Genomic DNA, 12720 nt, shown 5'->3' on the forward strand with positions numbered 1-12720 from the left:
ACTTAGAGCAGTTTGAGCAAATTTACCTGTGTCCACGGTAAATATGCCTCAGCTCCAGGCAGCTGACTTCTTGTTCACCCAGATGGAAATTAAACTGAAATGTGCACATTGCAAGCACCTGCCACAGCCTCTAAAAAATGCAAAACCTTAACCAGGCAACAGGATATAGTTTCAAATGGAAGGAAGAGCTGCCTAAGGATCTTTAATTCTCTGGATTGCTTACTATAAACCCATTAGCTGAATTTAAATTTCTTGGGGTTCTTCTGAACCTGGCTATCATGCATGGAATTTAGAATTGTTTCTTTTTCACATTTTGCTTATTTTTAGTCTCTCCAAAAGACTCCTGGTTATGTAGCAGATTTAGGGAAAATGTTAGAATTTGCATGTTTGGCTTTGAGCTTAAAGATGATCTTGGTTATAAAAAGTGTGCAGCTTTTCCTCTCTTTTTTACCTTATATTTTGATACTTATTTTATGGCAATTTCACAACCTTTTGTAGTAGGGATGTACAAAAACTATAAAATATCTTTTATAAAAATTTAAAAAATGATTTTTATATACCAGCTAGCTACACAGGGGTCACATCCAATATTTTTGTACAATTATGGCATTGAAAGACATTTTTGAATCCTTCAGTTATTAAAATTGGTCTTAAATCCCCTGCCACTGTTATGCATGTCAAAAAAATGTGGTATGTCGTGGCAAAACTCTACTGTTAAACTACGGTAACATCTGTCTTGCAATAGCAAAGTGAAAGAGGAAAGTAAAATTGCTTTAGGACCTTGTTGAAATCAGATAACCATATACTCTAGACAAAATGGCTTTTAAATTCTTCATAATAATCAATACTTCAGGACACTAAGAGACAACAGTCAAAGGCTATTCTAATGTCCACCGCTATCCAAAACTGTGCAAAGAAAATTTGTTTTTTACTCTCCACTGGTGAGATAAATTTCCTTTTCAACTGCAAGCAGTGCAGGACCTGCACTTTCTGCGGGGTGCACACCAAGGGATTTGTTGGTACTCTTTAGCCACAGTTCTGCAGGGCTGACAGGGCAACCCGTGGGGGGAGGCATTGGGACCCAGCCACTGCCTCTCCTACAACCACGGGAACATCTAGTCCCAGTTCTGCTACATCATCCAGACCAGGTCAATGGAGAGGAATAAGGAGGAGGAAAGAAGGAATACCTTTTGAACAAAGAGAGATTTCGCACACAAATCCATCGTACATTACGTCTTCTCTCCATTATAATATACGTGTAAATTATCTCTGAAAGCTGGGCCTACAGATTTAGTGGGAGCTATAAAAAAAAAAAACAATAATCAACACTCAAAATTGGCTAATTCATTTAATTCTCTACGAGGAAAAACTATTAATTATATGGGGACTGTTAGTGGGCCATCTAACCAAGGGTGTCCTTAGATAAATAATAAATCTGTAATAGTTTGCTAGGACTGCTGTGACAAAGTACCAAATAGACTGGGTGGTTTAACCAACAGATATTTAATTTCTCACATTTCTGGAGACTAGAAGCCTGAGACCAAGGTGTTGGCAGGGATGGTTCCTTCTAAGGGCCATCAGGGAAGAACCTGTTCCGGGCTGCTTTCCTTGGCTTGTAGGTGGCTGCATTCTTTTTTTTTTGTATTCATATTTTCTTCCCTTTGAACATCGGTGAGGTTTCTTGCCACTGATTTTCCATCTCTGCCCCTCCTAATTAGTTGTCCCACCCGAGGACTAGGTGTTCTCTTTCCTCCCATCAAATCTTCAACTAGAAAGGAGGATATGAAAATATCCTTAGTGGAAGGGTTATCCCTCATCCCTAAGGGTAGTAATTCTTTTGCTGTACCGGTTCTTCTGTCCTCCCAAATCTTGTGAAAGCTTATTACAATAACTAGCCTGTTTTCGGTTTTGGTTTTGGTTTTAATCTTCAACTCTCTTTCTTTAATAATTAATCTTCAACTCTCTTTAATTTCTTTAATTTAATAATTTACTATTCCACTTAAAAATACATCACAATGAGTACGTTGCTGCTTCTCATTTTCCCACCATTTTATGAAAGTGTGAGGTCTAAGAGTTGCCTACACTTCACATTCTCAGCTTCTATGCTCTTTTCAGACCACTTTCTCTCTACTCTGCTTCTGAAACTCTTATCCTGAAGGCCATCATCTCTCTTAATTACCAAATTTAAGGCCCATTTTTAATCCTCCTTCAAAATGACCATTCTGTAGCTTTGGCAATATTACCCACATCTTCCTTCCTGATAATTTCTCCTCTTGCTGTTGTTTCTTCCAGATTACTTTCTCTTCATTTGCTTCCTGCTACTCTGACATATCGTCTTCTGTATTTATTTTATTTTGATAGTTATTGTCAAATTGCTCTCCAAACAAATGAGCACCAGCAATGTATGAGGGTATATCCCTTTTCAAATAGTCTCGCCAGTTAAGATGTTATAGAAAGTTTTAAACCATCTTCAGTCTAATGGATATGTATAGATAGATAGATATTCATCGTTTTTTTAAACAGTATTTCCTTCACTACTGTGCATTTGAACAACTTTTCCTGTTTGGCTATTTGGATTTGCTTCTCTGAATATTCATATTTTCCCTTCATTTTTATTGTTTTTCAGGTTGCTTGTCTTTTTTCCTCAACAATTTATAAGAGCTCCTGGTATAATATAGATATCAGTCTTGTTAATACATGGAAACAAAATTTGAACTTTTAGTGAGAACCTACTGATTTTGTTTATATTTTTCCACATGTGCATTTTTATGTGTGTGTATTAAAAATCTCCCTCTGTTAATCATATTAGATTTCCATGCATAGATAACAGTTTGCCAATCCAAAGATTATGTATGTTATTTGTATATTTACTTCCATTTAAATCTTAGACCCCTCTGGACATTATTTTTTAATATGGTATGAAATGGGGATCCAGTTTTTCTAATTGTTTCCATTTGAAGAATTGTTTTAAATTACTTGCTTAATCTATTGAGTTCAAATAGAAGTTGAAAATAACATCATTACTCAATTTAAGGATGTGACTCTATTGTTATATAGTCAACTGAGCTTTTCTTTTTAATTAATAGAATTTAGTTTTTAGTGCAGTTTAAGGTTTACTGAAAAATTGAGCAGAAAGTATAGAGTTCCCATAAAATTCCTCTTCCCCTGGCCTCAGTTTCCTCTATTATTAATATCTTGCATTGGTGTGGTACATTTATTATAACTGGTGAACCACTATTGATACATTATTATTAACTAATGTCAGAGTTTACATTAGGGCTCACTCTTCATTTTGTACAGTTCTATGGATTTTGCCAAATGCAAAATACCTTGTATATAACATTATGATAGTACAGAAAAATTTCCCTGCCCTAAAAATCCCCTGCACTCCACCCACTCATTCTCTTACCCTTCCCCCAAACTCCTGGCAACCACTGATGTTTTTGCACTCTCTAGAGTTTGCCTTTACAGAATGTCATATAGTTGAAATCATACGGTATACTGCCTTTTCATACTGCCTTATTTAATTTAGCAATACACATTTTAGATTCCTCCATGTCATTTCCTGGTTTGAGAACACATTTCTTTTTATTGTTGAGTAAAATTCTATTGTATGGTTGTATAATGGTCAGTTTATCCATTCAGCTCTTAAAGGATATCTTGGTTGCTATCAATTTTTGGCAATTATGAATAAAGCTGCTACAATCATTTGTGTGCATATTTTTGTGGTAAAATAATTTTCCCAATTCATTAGAGTAAGTATCTAGGAGTGCGATCACTGAATTATATCCTAAGACGATGTTTAATTTTGTAAGAAACTGTCAGGCTATCTTCCAAAGGGCAGTGCCATTTTGTATTCCTACCAGCAGTGAAAAAGTGTTCCTGCCAATTGGATTTTTGAATAAATATCTATTACTCAAACTAATATCATCATGCAATGAGTTTATATATTTTTTCTTTTCCATTAGAAAGTTTTGCTGCAAGTAGGTTGACATATTGAATAAAAGAAAAATCATTATGATAGCACAAATTACTAAAGTTTATAGGAGAATTTGTGTACAAAATGTTTTGTAATTAAGCTGGCATTAGGAAACCCGAAATTTCACAACTTTGGATTTAAATAGCTCTTTTGCTCTCCTTGAACCTAGAAGGCAGACTTTGACCTCTTGACCTTAACACACATCTTAATTTTTCTCCCCCCAGATTTCTTGAAAATTTATTGGGGTAAAATTAGTTACAATAGCCAATGTGACCATCTTATTCTCTTTTGTTAGGCTAATATTGAGAGGAATGGGGATACCATATTCAAGGATAAAAAAGACTTGTGAAACATTAAGTTACTAATCCTAGCATGATCCTGCTAGTAGGAGTATAAGAATTGACCCACCAAATTATTCACTCATTTTCCTAAGTCACACAGTAATAGATACTAAGCCACCATTGAATTTGAGTTTCTGTTTTATCTACGATTTCTCACCCACAAAAGAAAATGTAGAGAGGCAGAGATATAAGATCTTAGTACAAGTATGTTAGCTCTTTTTGTTTGGTAGCTATTGGAATTACAACATGAGGATAGGAGAAATATAATATTTCTTTAAGTTATAAATTAGATTAACTTTTACCTCAAAATTTACACCCTGAGACTAGCAGTAAATTTAATATCAGTGCATGTTTAGCACTTTCTCTCTTATGCTTGGGTCACACCAGAATGCAAGGTTTGGGGAAATCTAGTGAAATGAGAATGGGCACCACATTGTTCTTGATTCCAATGATCTCAATTGCTGATGACCAGGTCAATAGTGGGGACCTGCTGTAAGGCCATGAGACCATGGCAATTGATGCTGACTTCTTCCATGTCCAATGCAGTCAGCCCCTGAAAGTCATGCCCTTCAGTGACCACGCTAACATGGAGGCATCTGAGCAGATTCAAGCACACTGTATGGCCTAGAAGACCCAAAGCTCTCGTGTTCCTCCCAGGACTGAGAATTGCAACCACCTCTTTAGGTCAGACCAATTACTCTGTGCATGTGGTGGTGGTGGTGGTGGTGGTGGTGGTGGTGGTGGTGTGTGTGTGTGTGTGTGTGTGTATAAGTAAATTTATTTCAATTTAAAATATTTTTGAAAAACTAAAATAGATAAGCTTTGCCTGTTTGTGAACATTGTGTAAAGAACCTGAATATATAAATAATTCCTACAAATCAGTGAGAAATAGGCAGATGACCCATTAGAAAAATGGACCAAAAACTTGAACTGGAGTCTAAGAAAGAAGTGACTCACAGAGTGAGTCACTCACAGGGTGACTCACAGAATGGAGAACACTTCTACCACAGAAGTCCACCCACTGGAGGGAAGGTTCTGAGCCCCATGTCAGGCTTCCCAACCTGGGGAGCCAGCAACGGAAGGAGGAATTCCTAGAGAATCAGACTTTGAAGCCTAGTGGGAATTGATTGCAGGACTTCAACAGGACTTGGGGAAACAGAGACTCCACTGTTGGAGGGCACACACAAAGTAGTGTGCGCATCAGGACCCAGGGAAAGGAGGAGTGACCCCAGGGGAGATTGAACCAGAGCTGCGAGCTAGTGTTGGAGGAAGAGGTGGGGGGTGGCAGTGGCTCACCGTGGGGACAAGGACACTGGCAGCAGAAGTTTTGGGAAGTACTCTTTGGCGTGAGTCCTCCCAGAGTCTGTCATTAGCCCCACCAAAGAGCACAGGTAGGCTCCAGTGTACTGTTGCCTCAGGCCAAACAACCAACAGGGAGGGAACCCAGCCCCACCCATCAACAGTCAAGCTGAGCTCTGCCCACCAGAGCAACAGTCAGCTCTAACCACCACCAATCCTTCCCATCAGGAAACTTACACAAGCCTCTTAGATAGCCTCATCCACCAGAAGGCAGACAGCAGAAACAAGAAGAACTACAATCCTGCAGCCTGTGGAACAAAAACCACATTCACAGAAAGATAGACAAGATGAAAAGGCAGAGGTCTATGTACCAGATGAAGGAACAAGATAAAACCGCAGAAAAACGACTAAATGAAGTGGAGATAGGCAACCTTCCAGAAAAAGAATTCACAATAATGATAGTGAAGATGATCCAGGACATCGGAAAAAGAATGGAGGCAAAGATCAAGAAGATGCAAGAAATGTTTAGCAAAGACCTAGAAGAATTAAAGAACAAACAGACATGAACAATTCAATAACTGAAATGAAAACTACAGTAGAATGAATCAATAGCAGAATAACTGAGGCAGAAGAACAGATAAGTGACCTGGAAGACAGAACGGTGGAATTCACTGCTGTGGGACAGATTAAAGAAAAAAGAATGAAAAGAAATGAAGACAGCATAAGAGACCTCTGGGACAACATTAAATGCAACAACATTTGCATTATAGGGGTCCCAGAAGGAGAAGAGAGAGAGAAATGATCCAAGAAAATATTTGAAGAGATTATAGTCAAAAAGTTCCCTAACATGGGAAAGGAAATAGCCACCCAAGTCCAAGAAGTGCAGTGAGTCCCATACAGGATAAATCCAAGGAGAAACAGGCTGAGACACATAGTAATCAAATTGGAAAAAATTAAAGACAAAGAAAAATTATTAAAAGCAGCAAGGGAAAAACGAAAAATAACATAAAAGGGAACTCTCATAAGGTTAACAGCAGATTTCTCAGCAGAAACTCTACAAGCCAGAAGGGAGTGGCATGATATAATTAAAGTGATGAAAGGGAAGAACCTACAACCAAGATTACTCTACTTGGCAAGGATCTCCGTTCAGATTTGACAGAGAAATCAAAACCTTTACAGACAAGCAAAAGCTAAGAGAATTCAGCGCCACCAAACCAGCTCTACAACAAATGCTAAAGGAACTTTTCTAAGTGGGAAACACACAGAAGAAAAGGACCTACAAAAACAAACCCAAAACAATTAAGAAAATAGTCATAGGAACATACATATAACTAATTACCTTAAATGTGAATGGATTAAATGCTCCAACCAAAAGACACAGGCTTGCTGAATGGGTACAAAAACAAGACCCATCTATATGCTGTCTACAAGAGACCCACTTCAGACCTAGGGGCACATACCGACTGAAAGTGAGGGGATGGAAAAAGATATTCCATGAAAATGGAAATCAAAAGAAAGCTGGAGTAGCTATACTCATATCAGATAAAATAGACTTTAAAATAAAGAATGTTACAAGAGACAAGGAAGGACACTACATAATGATCAAGGGATCAATCCAAGAAGTAGATATAACAATTATAAATATATATGCACCCAACATAGGACCACCTCAATACATAAGGCAACTGCTAACAGCTATAAAAGAGGAAATCGACAGTAATACAATAATAGTGGGGGACTTTAACACCTCATTTACATCAATGGACAGATCATCCAAAATGAAAATAAATAAGGAAACAGAAGCTTTAAATGACACAATAGACCAGATAGATTTAATTGATATTTATAGGACATTCCATCCAGAAACAGCAGATTACACTTTCTTCTCAAGTGTGCAAGGAACATTCTCCAGGATAGATCATATCTTGGGTCACAAATCAAGCCTCAGTAAATTTAAGAAAATTGAAATCATATCAAGCATCTTTTCTGACCACAACACTATGAGATTAGAAATGAATTACAGGGAAAAAAACGTAAAAAACACAAACACATGGAGGCTAAACAATACGTTACTAAATAACCAAGAGATCACTGAAGATATCAAAGAGGAAATCAAAAAATACCTAGAGACAAATGACAATGAAAACATGATGATCCAAAACCTATGGGATGCAGCAAAAGCAGTTCTAAGAGAGAAGTTTATAGCTATACAGGTCTACCTCAGGAAACAAGAAAAATCTCAAGTAAACAATCTAACCTTACACCTAAAGCAATTAGAGAAAGAAGAACAAACAAAACCCAAACTTAGCAGAAGGAAAGAAATCATAAAGATCAGAGCAGAAATAAATAAAATGGAAACAAAGAAAACAATAGCAAAGGTTAATAAAACTAAAAGCTGGTTCTTTGAGAAGATAAACAAAATTGATAAACCATTAGCCAGACTCATCAAGAAAAAGAGGGAGAGGACTCAAATCAATAAAATCAGAAATGAAAAAGGAGAAGTTACAACAGACATCGCAGAAATAGAAAGCATCCTAAGAGACTACTACAAGTAACTCTATGCCAATAAAATGGACAACCTGGAAGAGGTGGACCAATTCTTAGAAAGGTATAACCTTCCAAGACTGAACCAGGAAGAAACAGAAATTATGAACAGACCAATCACAGGTAATGAAATTGAAACTGTAATTGATAATCTTCCAACAAACAAAAGTCCAGGACCAGATGGCTTCACAGGAGAATTCTATCAAACATTTAGAGAAGAGCTAACACCCATCCTTCTCAAACCCTTCCAAAAATTGCAGAGGAAGGAACACTCCCAAACTCATTCTATGAGGCCACCATCACCCTGATACCAAAACCACACAAAGATACTACAAAAAAAAGAAAATTACAGACCAATATCACTGATGAATATAGATGCAAAATTCCTCAACAAAATACTGGCAAACAGAATCCAACAACACATTAAAAGGATCATAGACCATGATTAAGTGGGATTTATCCCAGGGATGCAAGGATTCTTCAATATACACAAATCAATCAATGTGATACACCATATTAACAAACTGAAGAATAAAAACCATATGATCATCTCAATAGATGCAGAAAAAGCTTTTGACAAAATTCAACACCGATTTATGATAAAAACTCTCCAGAAAGTGGGCATAGCAGGAACCTACCTCAACATAATAAAGGCCATATATGACAAACCCACAGCAAACATCCTTCTCAATGGTGAAAAACTGAAAGCATTTCCTTTAAGATCAGGAAAGAGACAAGGATGTCCACTCTCACCACTATTATGCAACGTAGTTTTGGAAGTCCTAGCCACGCCAATCAGACAAGAAAAAGAAATAAAAGGAATACAAATTGGAAAAGAAGTAAAACTGTCACTGTTTGCAGATGACATGATACTATACCTAGAGAATCCTAAAAATGCCACCAGAAAACTACTATAGCTAATCAATGAATTTGGTAAAGTTGCAGGATACAAAATTAATGCACAGAAATCTCTGGCATTCCTATACACTCATGATGAAAAATTTGAAAGAGAAATTATGGAAACACTCCCATTTACCACTGCAAAAAAAAAGAATAAAATACATAGGAATAAACCTACCTAGGGAGACAAAATACCTGTATGCAGAAAACTATAAGACACTGATGAAAGAAATTAAAGATGATACCAACAGATGGAGAGATATCCCATGTTCTTGGATTGGAAGAATCAATATTGTGAAAATGACTATACTACCCAAAGCAATCTACAGATTCAATGCAATCCCTATCAAATTACCAATGGCATTTTTTAACGGAACTAGAACAAATCATCTTAAAATTTGTATGGAGACAAAAAAGACCTCGAATAGCCAAAGCAGTCTTGAGGGAAAAAGACGGAGCTGGAGGAATCAGATTCCCTGACTTCAGACTATACTACAGAGGTACAATAATCAAGACAATATGGTACTGGCATAGAAACAGAAACATAGATCAATGGAACAAGATAGAAAGCCCAGAGATAAACCCACACACCTGTGGTCAACTAATCTATGACAAAGGAGGCAAAGGTATACAATGGAGAAAAGACAGTCTCTTCAATAAGTGGTGCTGGGAAAACTGAACAGCTACATGGAAAAGGATGAAATTAGAACACTCCCTAACACCATACACAAAAATAAACTCAAAATGGATTCAAGATCGAAATGTAAGACAGGACACTATAAAACTTAGAGGAAAACATAAGAAGAACACGCTTTGACATAAATCACAGCAAGATATTTTTTGATCCACCTCCTAGAGTAATGGAAATAAAAAGGAAAATAAACAAATGGGACCTAATGAAACTTCAAAGCTTTTGCACAGCAAAGGAAACCATAAACAAGACGAAAACACAACCCTCAGAATGGGGGAAAACATTTGCAAACGAATCAACGGACAAAGGAATAATCTCCAAAAAATATAAACAGCTCATGTAGCTCAATATTAAAAAAACAACCCAATTGAAAAATGGTCAGAAGACCTAAATAGACAGTTCTCCAAAGAAGATATACAGATGGCCAAGAAGCACATGAAAAGCTGCTCAACATCACTAATTATTAGAGAAATGGAAATCAAAACTACAATGGGGTATCACCTCACACCAGTTAGAATGGGCATCATCACAAAATCTACAAACAACAAATGCTGGAGAGGGTGTGGAGAAAAGGGAACCCTCTTGCACTGTTGGTGGGAATGTAAACTGATACAGCCACTATGGAGAACAATGTGAAGGTTTCTTAAAAAACTAAAAATAGAATTACCATATGATCCAGCAATCCCACTACTGGGCATATACCCAGAGAAAACCACAATTCAAAAAGACACATGCGGGCTTCCCTGGTGATGCAGTGGTTGAGAGTCCGCCTGCCAATGCAGGGGACACGGGTTCATGCCCTTGTCCGGGAAGATCCCACATGCCGTGGTGCAGCTGGGCCCGTGAGCCATGGCCGCTGAGCCTGCGCGTCTGGAGCCTGTGCTCCGCATCGGGAGAGGCCACAACAGTGAGAGGCCTGCGTACCAAAAAAAAAAAAAAAAAAAAAGACACATGCACCTCAGTGGTCATTGCAGCACTATTTACAATAGCCAGATCATGGAAGCAACCTAAATGCCCATCGACAGATGAATAGATAAAGAAGATTTGGTACATATATACAGTGGAATATTACTCAGCCATAAAAATGAACGAAATTGAGTCATTTGTTGAGACGTGGATGGATCTAGAGACTGTTATACAGAGTGAAGTAAGTCAGAAAGAGAAAAATAAATATCGTATATTAATGCATGTAGTGGAACCTAGAAAAATGGTACAGATGAACCGGTTTGTAGGGCAGAAGTTGAGACACAGATGTAGAGAACAGACGTGTGGACCCAAGGGGGCAAAACCGCAGTGGGGTGGGGATGGTGGTGTGCTGAATTGGGTGATTGGTATTGACATGTATACACTGATGCGTATAAAATTGGTGAGTAATAAGAACCTGCATTATAATAAAACAAACAAAACAACTAATACTAAACTTTCTTTGGGTTTTTTGTATGGAAATATGTTAATATAAATGTTTCAGACGTTACATGAAATTTCTAAAAATATTATATGTTCTGGCATAATGTTATAAGTCATAATTCTAGTTATTACTTTAAAATGTATATCTCAGAAATAACTAAATTTCCTTGTCAATTGCATTATTATGAACTTTCATCAAATCTTTAACTGTGGTCATTTTTAAGTCTTTTGTCATTTACAGACAGTTCTGGGTGTACTGTGATGCTTTTGCAAAAATGTTCCTATAAAAGGGTTTCATCTTCGAGGAATTCATGGAAAAGACTCTGACAATACAGGTTTCTGGTAACTGACTATACTGCTGAACTGAATGAATAAGCATTTCAGAACTCTAATGGAAAATTGATGAATTCATAAAAGTGCTAACAAAAGATCAAGATAAAAAAATTAATTACATGGGACTGAGTGAACTGATGAGGATGATTATAATTTTTGTGACTTTCTGTTTGAATAAAAAAAAAGACAGGTAATAACAAGTGTTAGTGAGGATGTGGAGAAATTGGGGGAAGATGTTCTAAAATTGTGGTGATGGCTGCATAGCTCTTTAAACCATTGAATTGCACACTTAAAATCGGTGAATTATATGTCATGTGAATTATATCTGTACAAAGCTGTTCAAGAAAACCCTCAAAACCCTCCCCTCCCTAAATAAAAACTGTCCTACATAGTCATCTTCCAGAAAGTGACAAAAGCTTTACTGTTGAGGATGGACTTGACTGAACATCATACCTGCAGACCACAGTTTTCTTAGTTTGTCTTTTGGCTTTTTTGGCTATGACAGATGCAGTGTCTCTGAAGTGACCTTAAGTGTTTGCATATGCCTGTCTGTATTCCTGGTGTATTAAGTGGGTAATTTTTGAGTATGGAGAGTCAAATGCTCCCCTTAGGGTGCTGTAAGGGTCAGAATCTCACATGCAGGTTATTTAACATGTTGCTGGAAGTGGTAGCCCCCTTAAATCCAACTTGCATCCTGATCACTTTTAGTGTATGTTCTAGAACTCAGCATGAAGTAGTTCCAAGGGCACAGAGCCCAATTGTTTAGGATCTTATTTTAAAAATATGGATTGTTTCTATTTATGCTATATACTGCTTTGCTTTTTACCTTGTCCTAATTATTTGGTCAATGATTCTGTTCATCTCTTTATTGTATTATAATAGCTCTTAAAACATTGAATCCATTTAGTTGAGAGAAAAAAATGAAGATAAAGGAAAGAAGGATAGAATACAGGAAGAAAATAATGAGGGAAAATATTTGTAATTTTATTAAAGAGACAAGTAGATATCCACTTATGGGTTTAGCAAAAAGAAATTAAAGTAGATTAGTAGAAGCTAAATTTGATAAACAGTGTTTCACTGTTGTACTCTCAGCCCCTGCTTACCAACAGGTTCTCTTCCAGGGGTTTCTTCTTAAGCTATTTGGAACGTGAAAGGCTTTTTCCTATTAAGAGCTGGGGCTGACGTCCAGACCACAAAAGCCCATTTAATCTGTGTGTATCAGAAAT

This window comes from Orcinus orca, chromosome 6, assembly GCF_937001465.1.
Source record: "Orcinus orca chromosome 6, mOrcOrc1.1, whole genome shotgun sequence".
Classification (NCBI taxonomy): domain Eukaryota; kingdom Metazoa; phylum Chordata; class Mammalia; order Artiodactyla; family Delphinidae; genus Orcinus; species Orcinus orca.